This window comes from Ciconia boyciana, chromosome 2 (genome assembly GCF_034638445.1).
Source record: "Ciconia boyciana chromosome 2, ASM3463844v1, whole genome shotgun sequence".
Taxonomy (NCBI): domain Eukaryota; kingdom Metazoa; phylum Chordata; class Aves; order Ciconiiformes; family Ciconiidae; genus Ciconia; species Ciconia boyciana.
In genome coordinates this window covers 104,286,575-104,310,387 of record NC_132935.1, presented here as the reverse complement: position 1 = coordinate 104,310,387, position 23,813 = coordinate 104,286,575, and the positions used below count along the sequence as shown (strand labels likewise).

General features: G+C 36.4%; 1 protein-coding gene and 1 long non-coding RNA gene across 4 annotated transcripts in view; one reads left to right on the top strand and one right to left on the bottom strand.

The window, feature by feature from the left end:
* CNTNAP2 (contactin associated protein 2) overlaps positions 1 to 23,813 on the top strand; it is a 1,193,181-nt gene that overhangs the window by 275,718 nt on the left and 893,650 nt on the right. The window lies entirely within an intron of this gene.
* LOC140648050 (uncharacterized) lies at positions 7,733 to 13,041 on the bottom strand. 3 transcript variants are annotated; one of them, XR_012041071.1, is made up of 4 exons: positions 12,802 to 13,041; positions 9,754 to 10,095; positions 8,771 to 8,963; positions 7,733 to 8,413 (listed from the first exon to the last, which is right to left on the bottom strand). It is a non-coding gene; the product is annotated as an uncharacterized lncRNA (long non-coding RNA). The 3 variants fall into 3 exon arrangements; XR_012041072.1 differs by having other exon boundaries at positions 8,806 to 8,963; XR_012041070.1 differs by having other exon boundaries at positions 7,733 to 8,963.

Sequence of the window (23,813 nt, the reverse complement as noted above, 5' to 3'; positions counted from 1 at the left end):
CCTTTATGGTCAATGAGAAGAGGGAGACAGAGAGAATCTTCCAGGTGCTGACCTGGAACCCCTAAATGATGTTTCCATTTGCATCTCTAGAGATCTTAGGAACAGACTGATCTCCTAATTTGGGTGTCTGAAGTTGAACCCCATCAAAACCTACCCCTCTTATTTCTGATGCCAGTCCTTTTCTTCATCCTTAGGTACTCTTGTGATGCCAGAATCAAGTCTGCCAGTAGTGTCTCTTAGGCTCTGAAAATATTTTTTTTCCCCTCTGAATTTGTCTCCCTCTCTCACACATAGGTTTCTATATTTAATCTTTTTGACATTTAGAGGGTACAGGTGGTCAGAATATTTACCCAAAACTGATCTCAGCTGTCATCATGTTGGCAAGTTCTGGTGTTCTTAATGGTTTGGAAGGAATCAGTTTTCAATGTTGTCTAAATAATGTGGCTACTTGATTATTTGTATGAATAGAGCCCTTCATGGAGGAAACTTCTTAATCTCTGTTTCACTTCAAGCTTCTCTTTTATTGTATATCCTTGTCTGTAATATAAAGGAAGGAAGAGGGCTGTAATAATGCCTTGGTACATCAAAGATGAGAAAAGACACAGTCTTTGTACTCACTACCAAGTCCATTTATAATAATAGATTAGCTAAGAAGCTTGAGGTGGTTTACTTTTTTAGCTGAGAGCTGGCAAATACTCATCGCCTCATCATATAACCATACGATTATGCATTTATGTCATTGTGTCTGTATAAAAGTATGAATGTTAAAGTTCCGTATTTCAGGGCCAAGTCTTTGGATCATGTAAGTTATTTTGTTCTGTTAAGGCCAGTGAGGTATTGTTGAGGCACAAAGATTCGGACAAATTATCTAAGAGAAGCATCTAGTGTAGCTATACTTAATTTATGGTATTTCCATAGGTTGTGGTGATTGCACTGTAACGGGTAGAGAGATCAATCTACCGGTATGTGATTTTAGCAATAAGTGTGTAAGAGATGTGGATTTATTTCTCTTCACATCTTTAAAAACTTTGAAACGAATGCTGATTTCAGCATTACTGCTCCATTCAGGGCCTCAGGCAATTACTTTTTAATCAGTATTTGAAGAACTCCTTTTTCACCTTAAGAAACATTTTTATGAATGTGGAAATGTGCGTGGTTTCTCCAGGCAATAAAAAGCCATTAGAATGGGGAGTGAGGGGTGGTGGGGATAGGGTAACAATATTGACAGCTCTGAGGAAACTTAATTTCTAGAAACTTAATTTATACAACCTGATAGGAACTCCTACAGTGATGCTCTACACAGGGAGAAATTTTGCTTGTGAGCCAAAATCCCAGACCAGTAAAAGAAGTCTGCTAATCAGCCCAGCATTAAAGATGATACGATCCCATGTAGTCCTGTGGGCACATACATTCCCACATGGAATCCCAGTTCAGATTTGTGTAATACATATGCATGTAGTGCATAGATTATGGACTTCTGTAAAATACAACAATATAACTCTGTTATGATAGAATGATATATTACAAGATTGAACTCTAAATAATTCCATATTTTGCCTTTCAATGAAACAGAAATTATGTGACTTCACCTGTATTTTTCGTACTAACATGGGGATTTTCTGTGGTAGATGGGAGATTTAAAATGTTCTAGCCAAAAATGAGATCTGTGGACTGTATAAAACCAAACATCTTCAGATGCTCAGTAGGATACAGAATTTGCCCATTTAATATAAGAGAACATTACATAAACATAAAAATCAATAAGCAACTTGTTAACCTCAGGCACTCGGGAGGGGGGGGGACACGGGGATGGGGATGGGAGAATGACAGACCATGCACTCTGCTTTGAAACCAAGCAAATCCAAAGTACATTGAACCAAGATGTGAAAAGAACTGTGAGAAAAATGATCCTGTGTGGCTAAGGTCCTTTAATCTAACATTTTCCTGTTACATTAGTTTATACTTTAGTAAAAAGTAATTGTAAAGGATATTTACCAAAAAATTAAATATTTTAACTCCAATTTCATAATATATTAAGTTCCCAAAGTTATTAGACATTAAACATGAGGGTATGTACTTCAGAGTGTTTTTCATTATGCTTTGTCATTACACTACATGAAACTTTGTATTTAATTTGTCACACATTTGTATAATTATTATCATTTTAATTGTTAACAGAGTGATATGTTCCCCTGGGGAAGAGAAAGCCATCTTTTTCAAATTCTTACAGCTTAGGCTAACCAAATCTAAGATAAGATACAAAGCCAACAAAGCTGTCTAGCTTCTTTAACACCAGATAGATTAATTTAAAATTACAACTCTTGAATATGATTATATAATTTAGTAGGATAAATATTTGAGCTTATTTCCTATGCAGTAGGGAAAAGAGCATTTGTAGTCACTTATATCTAAAGTGATACAATCTACAGGCACTGTACAGAGCTATATCAAATGTCAGGAAGAGTGATTTAAAAAAAAAAAAAAGGGCAAAACAAAGCCCTAAACATCCTGGCTTGACGTTATGCAAGATTAGAATAGTGTTGACAGTTTAAAATTTAACTTCAATGATACTAAGACTTTGAATCAGGAGACTTGTTTTCAAAGCTGTCTTGTTTCCCAGATGGGCTTCACCTGATGTGTAGCCCTTGATTCCTTCACTGTGAAATAGAGAACAACTGCCCAGATCTCCTTTATAAAGTATTGTGAAAGAAAATCTATAATGAAAAGAGTCTTATGAAAGAGTAATGTTTTACAGTAGCTCTTAGTTTAAATTCCATTTTCTATTACTGCTACCAGAAGTTGAAAGAACTATAACAAAACACAGAGGCAAATAAAAAGGTCTTGGGGTAGAGAAGAGGACTAGTCAGGAAAAGACACTTGACTTGAGAATTCTCTTCTCCTTCCCTGACTTGAATCTGTCTATCATCAAGTCCAGCTTTGAGATATTTTTGTGCTACAGTTTTGAATGAAGATTGAGACAGATGACTGTGATGAAGGAGGTTTATGGATAGAGTAGGACTTCCTTATATCTAACTAGTTAGAAGGTTAGTTTTTTCCTTTTAGGCTTTTTATTTTTAATTTCTCTATGAATGCTTTTGAATTTAATATGTTGTTTGTTTTAAATATAAATAAGCCATTAAAAAGTTGTGTTGAACTGAAAATCAGTGATTAAGCTTGCTGGGAGTACATTAAAATAATTTTATAATGAAAAACAACACTTTTCCAATCAGAAATTTCCAACAGGAAAAGATTTGTAGATTTTGCCTACAAATTCTCTATTCTATATTGAATATTAAGGGAGGAGCAGTGGAGTGGCAGTCTGAACTCAGATAAAATGATTTGTGCTTTATCCAGTGACCAAAATATCAAATTAAGTCTCCCCTTAAGTCATGATCTGCATGTGCAGAGCAGTCAGCCTTCTCTTTTCTCCTGCGGGCTGGACTCCCTGCAGATTTCATCATTCTATAGTGAATGCTCTGAGGGAGTTGTGGGGTGTATTACATAGGATATAGTCTGGTTGGTAGCCTGGCCTATAGGGGAACAGATCGAGGAATATGGATCTGGAAACACATTTTTTTGCAAGGCAATATTCTTCTACAGAAAAAAAAACTAATTTCAACTGAAATAGTTTGATTACTTCAGTGAAATAAAGCAGTTCAGCTTGAGAAATGTCATTTCAGTTGAGTTGTTTTGATTGGAACTGTTTGAAATATTCTGTTTTGTCATTTTCAAAATTATATTATTATGAATTTGCATTGTGGTATTTCTGTTTTTTAAAATACTTCCCTTTTTCACTCCACTTTTGGGTAGAAATAAACAAGTTCTGAAGTACCATTCCACCAAATGCTTTCAGTCAGTTATCAAAGACTTTTTATTTGATCAACACAAAAGCTTTCTTTGGCAGTTCTACATAAAATAGCAGCGGCCAAGGTACAACAGAAGAGGTGCTCTCAGCATCAATTATTGCCATTAGCACATCTCTCAGAGATACTACATTCTTTGAGATCCGAGATTCTTCGTCTGTTGCTTTTCAGCAAAGACAAGTAGCAGATAGCTGTGTATTCTTAAAACTTGCTTTTTCAAGCTCATCTTTGCTGCTCTTTTTATTAAAGCAGAAGAGGAAGCTATGTAGAATGACTCAGGAGGGGATAATAGAAAAAAAACACATTATTAATAGTAAACAATATCAAAATGATGCTATTACATGACCTGTTTGCTGGCTGTATTGCTTCAGCCCACGGCTGTTTGTATTTTTCTCATGCAGCTTATCCCTTCATTAAAGTAGTGGAAAATCATATTTAGCAAGGAAATTGTGTCAAAATTACTAACGAAAGCCAACATAGAAATGTGTTTTATTCTCATTTCTTGAGAGGAGCAATGTGTAAAACAGAATAAACACTCGGAGTTTTTGGAAAGGGCCTTTGGTATCCTGCTCTTGAAAAGTCTCAGTTTCACACATTAAAGTTAGTACATAGAATTCACTGTAAGTAGTCTTATCTGTAAAAGCTACTGATAGATTTGCATGAATTCAAATTTGCAGATAAAATATGGACCAGTGTACAACATAGGTACGGAAGGTGTGAATTTTGAACATCACTGTTAAGTGCAGCCATCTCACCAGGAGTCCTGAGCCATCTCTGTAAGGATATTATCCTAAAAATAGGAGTGGCAGCAGATACAAAGGTAGACACATAATACAGGTGTCATAATGTTTCATCTTAGTTATTCAAATCAGAAATATAGACTTGTTTCCTAAACAAATAAAGGATCTCTGTACCTTCCCAATGAAAGCAGTCTGTCCTTTGTTTCTGAATGCAGGTATATGAAAAGAGTAGCCAAAATAATTAATGGAGAGGAAGAAACATGTTTAATTCTAAACATGTCTAAACAAAAGAAAGCTTCAAAAAAGAGATAATTGAGTTGAATCCCATTAGTAATTCAACTGTGTGCTGTCAGATCCTAGTAGTGAATTCTACCTGCAAAAGTGTCTTTGTTCTCAATAGTCAACACACTGAGATACTACCAGAGGCTAAAAGCATGAAAACAATCCTATCTTATTTGTGGTAGTGCTGCACTTGCATCTCACAAGTTACATATTGAATGATGAGAGGCTTTTTATCAGTCATACAGCAAGTAGAAAATGGCAAAATTATTTTTCATTTTCTTCAAAAGATGTTTCTTCATGCATACAGTTCTAGTACTTCAAGTACTTACCCTCACACTTTCATCCAGAAACAGTATCAGCAACAAACAAAGAATGTATTATCAAAGCAGCCGTTCATAATAACAAATCCATTAGAAATTTCAAACTACCTACCAAAAAGATCAGGCAATAACCATTCAGGATGTGACTTGGGCTGGGGAAAAGTGATGTATAGGGGAGGAAGGTGTCCTGGTTTTGGCTGGGATAGAGTTAATTTTCTTCCTAGTAGGTGATATAGTGTGTGTTTTGTATTTAGGATGGGAATAATGTTGATAATACACTGATGTTTTAGTTGTTGCTGAGCAGTGCTTACACTAGTCAAGGCCTTTTCTGCTTCTCATACCACCCTACCAGCGAGGAGGCTGGAGGTATGCAAGAAGCTGGGAGGGGGCACAGCCAGGACAGCTGACCCCAACTGACCAAAGGGATATTCCATACCATATAACCTAATGCTGGAAAAAAAAAAACACCTGGGTGGAGTTGGCCAGGGGGGCGCATCCACTGCTTGGGAACTGGCTGGGCATCGGTAAGCAGGTGGTGAGCAATTGCATTGTGCATCACTTGTTTTGTAAATTCTTTTATCATTATTATTTTTCCTTCCTTTTCTGTCCTATTGAATTGTCTTTATCTCAACCCATGTGTTTTACCTTTTTTCTGATTCTCTCCTCCATCCCGTTGTGGGGGAGTGAGCAAGCGGCTGTGTGGTGTTTAGCTGCCTGCTGGCTTAAACCACGACAGAAGGTAAAACCTTATGCCTTTGGCAGGAGATGGAAGAAATCACTCAAAGGAAGAATTTTCATGAATGTGGTTTTCCTTAACCTCGGAGCAAAAGGTGTGAGTAGTATGCTCAAGTGCAAAAGATCTCACTTTAAGGTGGCATACTGTGTTTATATGCTTTGGGTTATCTGAGGTTGTCAGTAATAAGTACAAAATGCTTTTAACTAAAAAAAATGCAGAATCCAGGTAGACTATGAAAATCCCATGTAATTCTTTAGAAAACTTAAGAGTATAAGCTTTGTTCCCAGTGTTTTCACAGTCAAACCTATACTTCCCTGCTGTTTCATTAACGGTGTGGTCAACAGGAAAATAGAGGAAAGGTATCTGGTTAGTCATTCTCTGCTTTGGCCTAAACAAAGCTCCTCTGCTTTCAAAGTTTTGCAGAGGATGGGAATATAATATCTGTAGAAGCCTTTTATCTTAAAACCAAGATACATCTGCTTAAATTGATATAATGTCAGAATGCATTACTAGCGGATTCGATCTTTGCTGAATGAGGCCTTTAAAAAGAGGTTTACCTAAGTCAAGGTTTTCTTGCCAGAGGAGGACAAGGAATTTGTAGCTGTCTATGTATTTTACTTGTGGCATGATATTGAGCAGTAGCAGAGGGAGAATGTTAATTTATAGTAACAACAAAACAAAACAAAAATGCAGCAGATCACCAGTCTTTGCAAGAACCGGTTAGATTTGATTAATTTTTTGTTTCTGAAAAATAGTAATTTTTTTCTGGCATCATTGATGAGTCAATTCATCAGAGCCAATAATGTATTTTTGTTCTAAAATCCCTCAACATATATTTATACTGCATTAATACAGACAGAAATTTAAATCTGAAGGTGGTTCAAAACATTCTGGATTCATTTCTTCGTGTAAATCTAGGGATCTGAAACTTTCTTTCTAATATGAGATGGGCAAAAGTTTTTAAACACTCAGTTTTCCTGAAGGCAATATTGTTTCTTACCTATTCTTACTGGTAGCTTTGATAAACTGCATTAGCTGTAATGAACCACATTGTAAGATTTAGTCCGTCTTGTCTCTGTGATAAATGTTACCACCAAGGTAATATCTAACATATCAAACCTTTGGATGCTAATGGTTAATTTTGCCTGCACATTATTGGAAGTTGAGGAAAGCTTGAGTAGAGTCTCTCTTTGTAGAGAAAATAATTAAAAATTGGTGTTTTGTAAATGAAGTGTTCTTACAAAGTTTGAGAAATATCTGTGCTTGGAGAATGTATTTGCACTACCTGTTGCTGATCCTTTAGGGATAGCTCTAGTGTTCTCATCTGAAGCACTCAGCACTGTTTTTTCCAGAGATGCTTTCTTCTAGAAATGCATGGAAATGGAGTTTATCTGTTTTCAGTTTAGTCAGCATTTACCCATATTCACTATTCAGTATCTGGAAATGAAGGGCTGGAATTATGGGGTTCTTTTAATTTAACTTGACAAAATATGTGATTTGGACACATTTTTATTTATCATATCAGTGCCCTGGCTATAGATAGAATGAACTTTTTATAGGAAATTGAGAATCTTCACTGTGTGATTATATCAGAATCCTACAGTAATAAAGAAACATAGTAGTAATATGCATTTAAAAGCATTATTAATTTGATTCCTTTTTCCTCCCTGTCTCTGTTCTCTCTTTCTTGTTGCTGGAACTCTGATGTTAGTTCTTAGAAAACTCTGAGGGGTGTGCTTTGCTTCTTAGGTGATAATTAAATTTGTGTTTAAAATGCAACACTTCTCCAAATAGTCTTGAGCAACTTTATTTAATTTATATCCACATGGCTATCGGTATGATTGCAGTTCCATGGCAGACTTTTCCGTTCTTTTGTCTCATTCTTCTCCCTCAACGTTTGAATATTTATAGAAAACTGTTGGATATTATCGACATACATTTTGAAATTGAGGATCATAATCTCCATCTTCCATGCAAAGTCTTGAAAAGGAAAATGAATTTCTTACAGAGTGTGATCCCGCCCCCTCTTGTACAGTTTGGCATGAAATTTCATCACATAGTTTTTGCTCTTCAGCTTGTGACCTGAATATAGATCATCAAATACATAGATTTGTTCATGAACAAACATTTCTTTTTAAGTTAAACTGTACTAAGTGAAAGGTCAGATAAAAGTCGCAACAGGATTAAAGAAGAATACGTGTGGCACCATATGCAGGTCTAACAGACTGCTGAGAGAGAAGCAAGGGGCTTTCATGGTATCCTGGCAACTACATCCAGCGGATCAAGTGGGTTGTCAGTCAAATATTGAAAGGTTTATAATTTGATTTTAAATATATATATATTCTGAAGGCTATCAAAAGATTTTAATGAGGGGATCAGGAAGCTATATTATTTAAAATTCATAGTTGTACTTGGTATATCGTTTTTTCCTGTGTCTCTCTTGTCTGTTCTAACAGGAATATAATTACCATCCTAAAAGACAGAAGAAAACAGAATATGTTTGTTTTTTCTTTTTTTCACACTAATTTGCATTTTGGTTTTGCATCTATTTAGGCTGTTGGTTGAATTACTACTTGCAGCCGGCTTTATTTAAACAATAATTTCATAAGATTACAGCAAAGCCAACAGTTTAAGAGCACACCCTAAATATTTACAGGTAGAGTTTTAAGAACATTTGTAGAATTTATAACACTATTTGCTTGACTACACTCAGACTTTTTACATATATTAGCTGAAAATTATTTTCAGGTATGTATTTTGGTATTTGAGTGTGTCTATAAAATAAACAACTACTAATATGTGTATAAATATGTTAAACATATAATGTACCAAGAGAGTAATTTTCAGGCCTTCTGGGTAGCTACCTCTCATTACTTTAGTTGAGTTTTTTTTGTGCTTCCTAATTCTCAACATCAAGTAGCAGGTTAGAGGGAGAGAGAGGACTTTCTTGACACTTCCTTAGGACAACCCCATTTCAAACTCAAGCCAGCAGTATTACGTGGTCTTCACAGTCACTGTTTCTCTGTGGAAAAAGTATGATGAACAATTTCAAATACATAGTGCTTTAAAAAGTATCAAATATGCTAGAATATGGGAAGTATGCAATGAGGTTGGAAGAACATCCATGTATTTGAACATGGACAAAGTAAGCTACCTCCCTGTCATGCACTGGGTTTTATATATAGCTATACTTCTAGGGGTTTCCTTGCTTCTCTTTGTGTGGTATGATGAATATATTAGGCTCCAAGACACCAAGAAAAGAAAGTAATTTCAAGCAATAATGATTTCTAGGAATTGAAAAAAAACCAACCCAACCCAAACAAAAAAACCCCTGCTAAACTATTAATTTAACTTTCCTTGCTACTTTCTATGGAAATATAGCTGTGATGGAGAATCCAACACGCTTTTCCACCTTGTGATGCTTTGAATAGAGGCATTCTACTGCATGAGGAAATCTGTCCTCTTGAGGAAAATAATGACGTAAAGAAGCATGTTCTGCTCTTTATTGGAAGGAATAGCTTTCAGTGTCTTAAAGCCTTATTTTCATCTTATAGCTTTGTTTTCATTCCAGCTCAAAACTGGCAGATTTGAAGAAGATAAACAGAAATTGATTAGTTTTACAATGAGTATTTGTTTAAACTTTAGCTGGAAGAAAACTGCTAGTGACTAGATCCTTCTTTTCAATAAATGCATGTGCATATTAAGCACACAACACTTCTATAGGTGGATTTCTGTGAGACGTACTTATTCAACTAGCTATCAATGGATTTAAAACTATGCTTTCTTTTGGGTGAGTGCATAGAAAAACTTACATTCTAGAGTAAACCAGATGCAGAATTCCTCAGAGGTGTGAAGAGCGTGAGCATCTTCACAGATGTCCGTTGCTTTTTCCCTCCATTTGTTCCATCAGACAAATTGTACTAGCATTTGTTGTCCGTGCTGTTTGGGTAGTAGTGGTAAGAGTTCACTGCGTTGATAATAGATAATCAATTTTGCCAAAGCATTTGTTTCAGAGGGCTGCATTATGTTTCCATCTCACTTCATGGACTTGATTAAAATGTCTAATTTTGCTTGGGGTAAGGAGCGGTGCTACTGAAGGTAACGTGGAAGCTGTTCCAGGCTTGCTAATACTAAGCATACACTGATCAATGGTCCTGAAGATAAGTTGCAGAGAGAAAAAATACAGGAATTTTATTTCAGTTGAATTGTACCCACATCCCAGTACTGCAAAGGGGAGACGCTCTATTTTTTTGTTTCTAATTATTTCATTTTCTGAATTAAGTGTGCCGTTTCAGCAGGTTTCCTTTAGATGCTTCTGTATGCAGTTTTGTGATTTTCAGAGTGAATAGATTCTTTGCCTATGTATTAGTTGTAGATTATTGTCCTTGTACCATATCCATCTAAGCTAATATTTTGACCACCTACTTAGCAGTCCAACTGATTTCTGAAATGAAACAGAAATATCTATAATGCCAAACATGGAAGACATTAATGCATGATCATTGATCTTGATCCAAATTATTCTCAGAAATGTACTGCAAACACAAATTTCTGAATCTGTCAATATGACTCAGACATTACTTAATCATTCTGTTAATTACCCATAAACCAGAAGAGAATCCAGTTCCATTTAAAAAAAGACACATTGACTTTACTATGCTAGCAACAACAAAATGCTGACCATAAGCATGTTTAAAGAAAAGCAGGCCTTTTGCTAATGAACTGGCAGTTCTGCAACCCTGCTTCAAGCATAAACCCAGTAGGTTAGTAGATTTTAACCTCGCTCTTACCCTCCCCTGACCCATCCTACCAGCTTTCTGTAAAAGGAATCCATAGAAACTCATGCAAAATGATATTTGCTGCCCAGCTGAGCTCTTGGCAATGTAACTCAGCTATATTCATTCCCTGCTTTCAGAAGAAGCTTTGCCTTTCCTCTGACTCAAGGTCAGAAATCTTATTCCAGGAGCCATCTCTGTATTATCTGTTTATGGAGACATGTCCATATGTGGCATCCAGTTGTCACCAAGGATTATTTTGGAATATTTAGTATTTATAGTCTTTATTTAGAGCTAGTATTTTTTAAAAATATTTTTAAAATATTTAATAGTCTTTATTTAGTGCTAGTATTTTTTAAAAATATATTTAAAATATGTATATTAACATTAATAAGCAGGCAGTGGATTCTGAGATGTGAAGGACTGCCTGTGCAAAGAAGGGAGTCCCACCCAAACAGGCAAAGTTGTTACAGAGCTCAATATAATTCAGTTCTCCTTATGGGATTTTTATCAGTATTTCTCTTGTAGCGTGCTGGTTAGTAACATCAGGAAATACATAACAGAAGGTAGTAAAAAGGGAGTGGAAAAAAGCCCAGCACTGTAAAATGTTTTTAAGCTATTTTCTTTTGTGCATGGAAGGTCTTCAGAAAAAAAAGAAAAATAAATTTAAAAAATTGGTATTTCCATTGATTATGATTCTGCTTTTTTTTTCTGCCCAGCAGTAGATAAAACAATGAAGATAAAGCAGTATACTGCTGGCTTGGAAATGTAAGCTGGTGACTTAGAGGTAGCTGATTTTGAAACTTTTTGTCTCGTTCTTTAAAAAAAGGTGGTTTTACATCGCAAGCCATTTTCTTCATGCTTTTGAATAAAAGCATGAATAAAATTTTTGAATAAAAGCATAAAAAATTCTGCATGCTTTTGAACCAGAAATGAGATAAAAGTCTGTGACTCAACTTTGCTTAAAAAATTAATTTCCAAAGACACATATGAAATAAGCAACAAAAGGCAAGACAAGGAATGAATGCTGTATCATAGTGTCAAAACACTGAGATGGATTCTGCTACATTTCTGTTATCTTTCCTTTTTATAAATATTTAATAAATATGAGTCAACTAAGTTCTATGTATACTTTTATTGTTATCCTACTTTTACTTACTTAGGATTACATTATGTGTATGCAACTTTTTAGGTGGAATAGAAGTTGATGAAAAAGAGAAATTAAAGAAAATCTGAGTGAGGAAGGAAAATAGTTGAGAAATGGTATCCCTGAGTCCAAAGAGCAACTTTCCCAAAGTTGCTGGTAAGAATGAGATCAGGTTCCCTGTGTTTTGGTTCCACATTCTGCTCTTACCATCAGCTTTACTTGTTTTTTTATTTTGTGGATGGAAGGATTCTAAATGCATCCCTTGGATGAAAGAATATACACACAGAGAGAGACATCTCATTCACACAGATCAGAAACTGGGTGTTTCTGTAGAATTTTGTTAGCACTATTTTACCTGAGGTAAGCATGCATAATTCATTGTAGCTGTTTTAGATAGACATAGTTTCATTGGTTCCAGTGGAGGTTTCCAAGCTGTACACAGTTAGACGAAAGACAGGATCTGCCCCACTGTGCTAACGGCAGTCACTGTTTTTCCTCTGACAATTGTGTGACTGTGAAACATAGGCTGAAAGTCACAGATGCGAAATGTGCACAGAAACAGTTTTGTTTCAGATTCTTTATATGAAGGGTTTCCCAATCTTGAATAGTCACTGTGGCTTTCAATCCAGGTCTTAAGAAACTATGCTGACTAGGTCCATCTGGTAAAAAAGTATGCCAAAGCCTGGAGATGAGATCCTTCATTTCATTTCATGTGAACAAATTTTTAGTGGATGCTTCTAAACATTCTGTTATCTCCACTTCTTAGGAGATGTCTGGAAAGCTTAAGGTGCTCTCATAGTCACAGAAGCAATTTTTACTGATAAATCCAAAATAAATAAAAATTTTGATTTCAGACTAATTCCTGAAATTCCACAGGTTAGAAAACAGAATTATACCACTCGGAGTGCTTTGACATAAAGAGATGTGTAAGTACTTACTGTTGGTGTAGTAGCTGTTCAAACATCTGTATGCTGGCTCATCAGTGTGTCTCTAGAAGTAAGAAAATAGTTCTGTTTCTGTGGCCCATTCTTTCTTACCTGTTTGGAAACTGCCAGCAAAAGTAACAGTTGTGATTATATAGACAGCTGTCCGCTAGGACTTTGCCTGAAATAATTAGTTTTTCATATATAGCCACATGCAGCTGTTGGATTTTCTGGTTACTCTTAACTTGGCATAAATTTGAGTTGATGACTGGGGACGTCAAAATGTACACGTGGAATTGTTCATGCTCTGAGTCATTCAATTGCCTGGAACTGGATTTTGGGAGGTTTTGTACTTATTTGGAGAGGGAGGAAGAATAACAATCTGAACAGTCAGAGGTTTCAGCTGCTGCTGCTGTATGTATAGATGTCAAAGAGAGAAAAAGCTACTTTAATCATATCCTGTCAGTTTAAATGTAGGGCTTTTTATTTCCTATTTTTCTGGGAAAATATATACAGTGCTGTACCACACAATCACATAACTACCAGACAGGAAAACCTGCAGAAAACTGTTGCTATAGTCTAGATTTTGAGCAAATAGCCTAGCAAGACATTTTCATTTTCAAAAGTCAAACCTGCCATTATATTTATGGCTTTGTTTAGATTATTTTTTTCTTTTTTGTGCTTCTCCATCTAGAGTTTACAAAGAAAATAGACCTGCTGTGATGTGAACCCCAAAGGAAAGATATGCTGCCTCTGTAATATACTGAAATGTCAGGAAATCATTTATTGAGCCACTGGTGCCTTTAGTGGCTGGTTATAATTTGCTTTGCTGTCTGATAATGTGTGTGTTTGTAGATCAATTATCTCAAGAGCTCTTTGGAGCCATAAGGTCATCTTTCGCATATTTGTCAGATACTTCTCTGCAGAGATGCCAAGTAGCACTTTTTTCTTCCAGAACTTAATAGATCATCCCTCAAAATAAGTGAAGAAAGGGATTATCTGGTGATGACAAGTCTCTCAATGATGTAGCTTTGCCATACTTTTAATATGTTTATATAGATACATATAACGAGCAAATTGTAGGAAGGAGTTTTACCTAAAAGAGTAGCCTGTAGCCTCTTTCAGATTGGTGATTGGTAATTCATTTGGGAGGACCCTTATTCAAATACCAGTATTTTGATTGCATCCAGGTGGACAGAAGAGTCTTGTGACACCAGTATAATTTCTCTCTGTGGTCCAAGAATGAACAGACCTTCTCGGAGGAGTCCAGTCTTTAATGTTGGGAAGAGGACTTGTGAACACCAGCATCGCTAGCTTTCCTCTTGGGACTGTAGCACTGTAATGTGTTTTTACTATGAGTTGAGGAGCCGGAAGGGAGAAAAGGAGGTGAACTCACAGTATGTCAAACAGATGAAGTTATTCAATTCGAAGTCAAATAGTAATAATAATTTAATGGCACCTTTACTGGAAAATGTGAAGGCACCTTGCAAACATTAATTGTGAGACAGAAGTGCATAAGGGATAGTTAAATTATATGTGATTAACTTAGGTACAGAAAGCTAAAGTGATATGATAATATTTCATCCTGATAGTAAAATTTCTACTGAGAACAGTCCTAAAAATCAGCTCTAGATTACACGATTTTTACAGTAATGTATAAATTTGTGTAAGTGAGCAGTGGATTGCTTCTGATGTGTATAATATTGTGACAGGATTGATCCTTGATCCACTGGTGGTCTGAAGGGTGACCTCAGGCATGCCACTGCCATGCTGACATGTTAATTGTCACCCTGAGAATGGAGTTCACAAAGCTTATGGGTTCAGTGCAAGAAAGGATGGGGAAGGTTAAGCACAGGAGAAGGGGCAAGGTCACATCTCAGCCAATGCCTACATTGGCAGAAAGGGCTGGCCAAGACGGATGGGAGAACAGCTGATGCTGAGACTGGGCTCAGCACTCTCTGTGTTTTCAGGACTTCTGTTTTGGACTGGCTCTAGATTGACTTCATGGACCCACCAGTCATTATTGGTGGGGCATCCTTCACTGTAGCTCAATCTGAGAGTAAGTTTGTGTGCTGCAAGACCATGCCTCAATGTAAGTGGGACAATCCTGGGATTCACTTGCAAAGCAACATCTGATCTGAACTGAAATGCAAATGAAGACCTACCCTAAAAGCAGGAGAATTGGAAATGCTGAAGGAAGAGGTGGGCCTGAAGTTGTGCCTCTCCTTTACTTTAATGACTTTTGCCACCCTGTGTCAGGAACCTGCATGCCGATTAAAATCCTCTCTTTAAGGTGAACACAGATTCAATTTTTCCTTTAGCGCTGGAAAAGGAAGGGGTAGATAACGCTTGTTAATATACTGGCTAATAGACTTGCCTAAGAAATGGAAAACCTTTTTCTATTTTATTTTTCCTTTCCTTTTTTTATTTCTCCTGCATTTCTGAATCTGAGGATGTTTAAAAACATGACTCTTAGCTCTAAGGAAAGGGCTTTCAGTGCCTACCCTATTTTGCATGTGAGCCTTAGGCTTGTGTGGTCATGACTTGAACTGAACTGTGACATTAGACAGCCAACAATGTGAGACTGATGGTGCCAAAGAAAGAGGAAGCAAACAAAATCCTAAGTAACTTCGTCATTAGGAGTCTCCTTTGGGAAGGAAAAGCCGTGTGTTTTGCCTTGCTGTAAATAATATTTATATATTTTAACCAGGGACTTGAGGACAAGGGAAAGAAAAGTATGGTAAAATTGATCTGTGGTCAAATTATATGTGTTTGCTGCCTCTGATATTTTGTTTTAGTGGGAACTTCACTTGTGAAGTTCTTTTTTATTAACTGCTGAATTTAAACCTTTAAATCTTTATGGAGTGTATATGTAAATTTAAAAGATAAAGGAAAAACAGAATTAGGAAAAAAAATTATGTAACAATCATTCATGTAATCTGAAAACATACAGAACATACTAAGAGAATTTACATGGTACATAATTACAGATAGGATTCAAAATTTCGTATTCCTGAAATATTTTAGAGACAAATCTTCTAAATATCTTCAGGAGAAGGGGCGGAAGCAGAAAACAAAACAAAACATATTTGTGGTACAAGATTTCTGGTTATAGAAAGCTAACTTTGGAGCTGCCAGCTTCAGCCCTTTCACAGTATATCTAATGTATATTTATGGAGGCCACTGAGGGAAAAACAATATCTTGTTTTGGATCTTTAAAGCGTGATACAGCTAAGAGCTATTTTGCTTTGAGGTCCCTCGGTGTGTTGAATTTGATTTATAAAAACCAAATTAATATGAAATAATAAAATAATTATTAAAGTGGAAGTAAAAATAAATGATTGAAACATACCAAAAGAGGAAAATAAAGCAGATGATTTCTGAAGTTTGTGGGATAATTCCCATTTTAATGACATTAATCATAGTTGTTATTAGACTGGTGGTGGGACAGTATTTTCTACTTTGTAGCAGCAGGTAAACTTAGAGAAGGGAAGTATATGGAAATGAGGTCATGCAATCCAAATGACGGTCATACAAAGTGACTTTATTTGTAGAACTAATAGTTCAATGTACCTAAGAAACAATCTTCAATGTGTATTTGTAAGCTTTATAAATATAATGCAAGTAAGCCCAAATTTTTTCTTTTTTTTTTTACTTCGTGTTTGTTTCTTCTGTTTTTTCTTTAAAACTTTTGATAATGATTACATGCCATTTGTGCATGTTTTCCATGAATTTTTGAGTCCTGAGAGTTCACATGCTTGAAAAAAAAGGTGCAGTCAATCTCTGAACAGTATCTTTTCTAGAATACTTGCTTTCGTCTTATCATGGAGCAGAGATGATGCTTAGAAGTTTTGATCAGGGCACTTAGCTAGATTTCTGGGAACAGTAATCCTAATCCCAGAGTTGTCGTCCTTTTGGAGATGAGCCCAATCACAAATTCCAAACATGACTTGAAGACTAAATCCTTGAAGATAAATGTTTGTGTTCAGTGGATTGATTAGTCATTTGTTAAGTTCATCAAATATTTCTGAACATAAACTCATGATCTGGGACGAAACCACCTCAGTTTGCACAAGGATTAATGACTAGATCAAAACCTAGTCAGTATTAATAATTTTCTTAACATTAAGAGCTAGGAAGTCCCCAGCTGGCAAAGTCTTACACAGGTGCTGACCTCTCTGCAATGGGAGTAATGCCAGGTTGTAATCAATGGGATTTGCTGAATGTGTATGAAGTCTGTCAATATGTCTTAGACTTACATCTAATTCTTAAAGGTCCTTCCCAGAATTTCTTTCATGGATGGAACTGCCTTTGCCACTAAAGCAAAGAAGCATGATCAGAGATTTTGATTTATGACAAATTAAGTTCATAGTTCAACTACTTCACACTTATCTCCTTTAATGTCACCCGAAGTCTGTGTCAGAGAAAATTTGTAGCTAAAAAAAGATGTAAACAAATTCGACTTGAGAATGCAAACAAGTGCAGGAAAATGGTGGGTTTCTACAGACAGATGAGGGAATTTTAAATTAGGATGTTAAGTCAAAATTATGGTTTAAAGTCTCTTTAGGATCCTGTTCACAGTGGTGAGAACCATTAGGAACCAAGGCGTTAGGAGGAGTGGCCACTATGAGCACATGAAAGCAACAATCTGAAAAGTCCACCAGGAGAATACTGCTGAATTTTTGGGTTGGTTTTTTTTGATTGAACCCTTGCTTTTTTCAGTGTAGATTTTCTGGGTTGCTAGTGCACATACGTAGTAAGAAGGCTCAGCTTTTAACAGAAATAAAAAAAAAACCAAACCAAGCATTTCTAATAAGGAAAACTTAGTTGTCAAGTTGTTTGTGACTTCTTTGGTGTCTTTGTTCATTTTTTCTTCATACTAAAATGTTTCTCTTAGTTCTTTAGAAATTCTATCTTACGCCTTGATGTTTTCTACTCATAAAAATGACTAACTTAATCCCAGTGTTGCTTGGAAAATCACTGCACATTCTGTAGATTAGCAATGAAACAGAAATAAGATGTCTTCAGTTGAAATGCCAAACGAGTATTGTAATGAGTCACACTTGAGTTATGCAATTTTTTCTTTCTATGTGTGTAATGGGCCATCATCCCTGCCTTTGTGTGCTATCTTGTTTGTATAACATCCACCTCAAAGAGCAAATCAATATATATGCATTTTATTATTAAAATAAATAATAAAGCATGTCGTTAATTAAACTTATATGAAGTTTTAATGTCACCTACATTCTTTTATCAGAATTGATGTCTTTGCCCTCTTTATCCTTCCTGCTGGAGACTTTTTTGGTATAACACAAAAATTCTGCTTGTTGCTTTTTCTCATGCTGATCATGAATTCAACAGGGATCAGCTCCTGCCAGTAAAGGCTGCAAATTTATGCCATTGATTTGTGAGGGAAGGAAGCTGGAGGCTTTTTGTATTGTGCTATAAAATTAATAAATAATTATTCATTAGGACAGCATCCTGCAGCTCATGGGTGAGCAGTAGTTTGGTAGGAGGGTTATATTGCTATTCTAAATGTGCCTGGGATACCACAACAGGGGGGAACTGCTGTTGCAGTATCTGTGAGCACAGTCTTAAGCTCTGTCCTCTGGGATTTGCCCTTTTCCAAGGTGGGGAGGTGGAGCAGCAGGAAGCAGGCAGTGTGTCTTCCCTGCCTTCTCCCTGGGGACTCTTCTCCCTCCAGCAAAATGGTGAGCAGACCTGTGCATAGGTGTGCCAGGAGAGGACTGAGGTCCCATTATCTTTGTTGGCTAAGATAAGGAGATCATCTTTGCCATCTGGTTTTTGTCACAGGTAAAATGCACTGGAGACCACCAGTCTGGTTCTGCTATGGAGTATGAAGTTAAGAAGAAAAAGGACACAACAGCCCCGAGCAGAACCAGTGTCAATTTTCCAAATTATCTGGTAGTGCTATAATTGCTATTGGTATTCTGAAACATTTTCCTTCTTTTGGAACTGTTTGGCTCTTTTAACTGTTTGGCACTGATGGTTCCCATCCTTAATATAGCCCTGATTCAGTCCTTCCTTAGGCAGAATTTAGTCAACATAGAGTGTAAAAATCTGAGCTTCAAGGACACAACTGGAAAGTACTTGGCAGGCGTTATAAAATATGTTAAAGTTGGAAGAACATTTATAGTATGCTTTAAATTTGGCTGTATGGGAAATATATATTTTAACTCATTTTTGAACCATCAGAGCATTTGTCAACATTGCCACCCAATGTGGTCTTGCAGTGTGGTAGTTTCACTCATTTCAGCAATTACTAGCTCCTTTAAATTCACAAACAGTAAACAGATTGGAGCACGTGAATGGCAGCAAAGTTGCATAAAATAAACGTGAAATCACTGATATGCCCAGGGTGGTTAGTATTAGCAGAGATTTGCTATTTCACATGACTGACAGATCATCAAGATCACAATGTGTAAAACACATTGGCAGGACAGCAGGGAGACCTGTGTGTAGAGGACAGTACCAGCTATGGACTTAATTGCCTTAGGGACTCCAATGCTTTTAATTCAGCAAGAAAAATTTAGATGCATAGTGTCTGGTGTCAGCCTTTACATGTGATATGCCTGAGGGTGCTGTCCTTGTGGTGGACCAGAATTAAAGTTGAAAAATGAATGAATAGAAGGAAAATGTAGCAGCATACAGTAGGTATGCATACATCAAAATTAATAATAACACTGTCACTCATTGTGATTGACAGGTTCCTTGTTTAAAGGACCAGCAGATACCTCTGATATCTGATGTGTTTCAGTGAAATTTAATTTCTCTCAGTAATATTTTCTCTAGTCCACTTCTAGACTATAAACTATATAGCTTACATATTTCTGAATCTCAGTGCAATTAATCCTTGGTAATTAATCCTTGCTAGTAGCTTTGAAGGGTAAATGGGAGAATGAATAACAGCATTACTAGTACAGTATGTCACTACAGAATAAACAGAGCAGAAGGAGGCAGACGGATTGTCTTTGTGGTGCAACAATGGCCAAATATTTAAATGTCCTGCATCTTCCCAGCATGAGGGCTGAGGTTAGAAGCTTGATCTTTTAAGTGTAATTGAGAGACTACCACTGATTTAAAAAGGTGAAGGTGATCACCTTCACCTTTTCTGTTTTATTCATAAAAAAAATTGTTTCTGTTTTTTTCATAAAAAATTTCTATCAGGACCTGCAGGTTGACAAGAATCTGATTCTTGTTGCAATCTGGCAGTCTGGAGAGTAGATAGGAACTTCACAGAAGCTCTGGATGCCTCTCTGAATGAGAAAAATGAGTTTTGCATGGTAGTAGATTCAACTATGCTGATGAAGCATTGATGGAAAAGAAACATTGAGAAAATGGCCCATAGAATTTCAGGTATTGGTACAGGTAAACTAAATTTGGTATGAAAAGGACTACAAACAAAAATATAAATCATGAAGGAAGGAAGGCACCGAATTAACTATATAAATGCTTTTCATGCCTCCTCTCTTTCAAACTGTTATTTTCTAACTGCACAATATCCTACATTAGAATTTTGCTCTTTCTCTTTTTTGGAACTTTTTGCTAATTCATGCCTTTCCCCAGTGTGGGTTTTTTTGCCTTTTTTGTTGACTGGGTTTTCAGCTGGAACTTTTGTAAACAGTTCTGTGAACTGTCTGGAGTCACCCAGAGGTTGATACGTGTAGAATCCATTCGATGTGGAGAAAAAGATTTTATAGTTTCTACTTTCAATTCATAATGTCCTGTGAGACTAGTGCTGACTATGTCCAAAGCCTTAACTGCAAGTTACACCTGAAATGTGAGACAACCTTTGAGGCTTGTAAGAGACATCAGCTTTTCTCAGTGTGAGCATAGGAAGTAAGAGTGCTGTCAATATGTGGTGGGCTCCTGGAGAAATCTCACAAGTTGGAGAGAAATTTTGCCCAGATCTGGCTGAATATGTTGCTTTTGTGACTTATATTCACAATCTGGTAGAAAACATCTTGACCTCTTGTTGTTATTTCTTTGAGAATAAAAACATTTCTGCCTTTGCTGTGAGTGTGTTTATCTTTGGAGAGCTCCACCGGAAAAAGAGTTTGTCTCCCCATTCGCTCGGTCTGCAACATTCGCCTTTACCCATGTAAGGGACTTGGAAATCCGGTAGTGATGATAAGGGACAGAGTGTACTAATGCACAAACATTCAGCTACTCTCAGCAGGAAATGTCTTGTCAATACCGGGAATAAGTAATGTGCTAAAGATTTACTGTCAGGTGGCCGTCTTGACCACAGCAGGGTGGAAACTTGCAGGAGGCAGATGGCCTTACATACTTAGGTCACCCGTGTTTACTTTGATGAATGTGTGTGGTATCCTTGGTCTGTATTATTACACTGAATTGAGGGGATGCTGTAGTACCGGATAAACCTGGAAAAAATGTTTTTCACCATTAACAGAGAAAAATAACCATCAAATGATGAGACATAGGAGGCATCAGCACTACTATTTTCAGTTTTTTCTCAAGTTTCTAGGGGAGTACCCTGCATTGAACTGAAATGCTTCTGGTTATGCTGTTTGCAGTAGAAAAAAATTGATTGAACAGAGTGGTTGTCCCATGTTTATTGTTCTCTTATTTTTATTAATTAAAATTTATGTCATCCATTTTGGGTTTGTGCAGTTACTAATTTATTTTTCTTCAAAGAGAAATGACATTGGTTTTCTTATGTGATGCTTTTGGACAACTTTTAAAAGCACTGGGAGAAAATATGCTTGTCTTTTACAGCCACCCTTTTGGTTGTTAAGAATAATATCAGTTTGTCTGTATTTGAAATTTGCCCATTTTAAAGTGTACTAACAGAGGCTGCAAGTTGGTAATAGGCTGTGAGAATTCAGTGCTGCAAGTTCTCACAGTTTTGTGTGTTTATGTGTGTAAACACTAATTCCTTTCACAGAAAGAACTTGTATGTTTATCTTATTTTTTAAAATCCTAAGTAACTCCAGAAACATGGAAGACTTCCTCTGCCACCCCTAAGTAAATCCCTTTGTAAATCCATGCTGACTGCTCCCAATCACCTCCTTGCCCTTCTTGTGCTTGGAAATGCTTTCTAGGAGGATTAGTTGCTCCATCACCTTCCCAGGGATTGAGGGAAGGCTGACCCACCTGTAGCTGCCTGGATCTTCCTTCTTCCACTTAACATGCTCATGCAAGCCAGGCCAAGGAAATGGAAGGGTTAGGGGCTTTGAATTTTGTTCCTAAATGATAACTCTTAGAATTTGACATTGTGGATGTAAACTTTTCCATTAATTGAAAATACGCCTTTATGCCAGTTAATGTTTCATCTTTCAGAATATTGGGGACTAATTCTTCACTTACTCAGAAAAGTGTGTAAAGAAAAGTTAGTTTATGTCTTTATTCCCTTCTCCTTTGCATTACACTGTTTTTAGGCAATGGAACAGCTGCTCTACGAGGCATATTCTGGGCAGTTACTTTAGTGCCCTGAATTGTAAAGTGCCTCCAAGCTGCCCCAAGCAGCTGCAAGTTTTTCTGAAAGCCCTAAAGCAATGTGGTGCACCAAGGGACAGTTTTAATTATTCCTTCTAAATGATATATGGTTATGTGAGTTCCTATGTCCTCTTAGATAACTATGCCTCCTCTGCATTTCTGACCTAGATCTGTCACTATTTTAATAATGAATTCCATTTCAGTGGTTGCTCCTGGGCAACCCAAATTAACCAATTTTCACATTTTAATGATATGTGCATTTCACAAACCAGTTTTCCAAACCCAGTCTTCTCTTAAATTGGGAGGGTTCTCCAAATTTTGGATGAAGGTCTTTTGGACTAAGTGTAAAATCCAGACAGAAATCAGTGTGGTCATTTAAAAATGTTTATTCTGATTTTACAAATTAATGGCTAAGATTGCTCATGTTATAAACATGAGAAGCATGAATAGTCTTTTCCTTCTCTATCTTTGGTACTTTAAAACAAGATGGTATCGCAGGTATTGACCTGTCCTTGATTAACTGGATTCCACTAAGGGTTATAAAAGAGGTCTAACATCCATCTGCTTACACAGATGGAAGAACATGACTTCAGAATTGTGGAAACAATCTTCGAGCATTGTTTTTTCTCAGAACATTTAAGTATATTTTTAAAGATTTTTAAAAATACCTTTCTGATTTTGTAAATGAATGAACAAGTGAGAGAGACATGCTTTTCAGTAAATAGCAAGGGTACCATATGCCTTTTCTGTCAGCATGAGGCAAAACACAGACTGTTATTCTTGACCATCATGCATTTCCATCATTAATTACAAATACAACTCATGCTGTTATCTGCACAGCATGCTATGTGCCAGCTACATTCTAGATAGGGTATGTGTAATTTTGATAGCAAATGTGCTGGGAATAGACTGTCATGTCACTCTTCTTCACTAAAATGTGACAAGTTCTGGAGTTTGACTTATGATGTTTTTTTCTGAAACAAAAAGTTATTACCTTGTCCCCTTTTCCATATGAACTTTTTGAAAAAAATATATTTTATAGACATTATAAATATAACTATCACTGGAATACAAAAAGCTAATAGTACTGGGTGAATCTTGTCATGTGTGGAAAACTTTTGCAGTGCCAGCTGGGTTTTTTTTTCAGTTGAGATCGTTAAACTAGTTGAAATGTTGGCTGTGATGTCATCTGCAAGGCAAGATAAATCCTTTTTCCTTCAGCCTTCCCACAAAGACACAAATACTCAATAGCACCAATAAATAATTAAATTAAATACACTGCAACACACTGTAGTTGCACTAAAAATGATGAAAACTGATGCTGGCCTTTTGTAGGGATTCAGAGTGGAAGAATAGGAGGAGTTAATTTAGAACAGACAAGAGAGGAGACATCCTTCTTCCTAGTTTTTTAAGTGGTTGTAAGATAATACATGCCTGTATTTCAAAAGGAACAGGAGATGAGCAGATATATGTTGTTCCTTTCTTAGTAGGAGATACAGAAAAATAAAATTAATAGCTTATTCTTAAAGTTTGTTTGCAAAGGACTT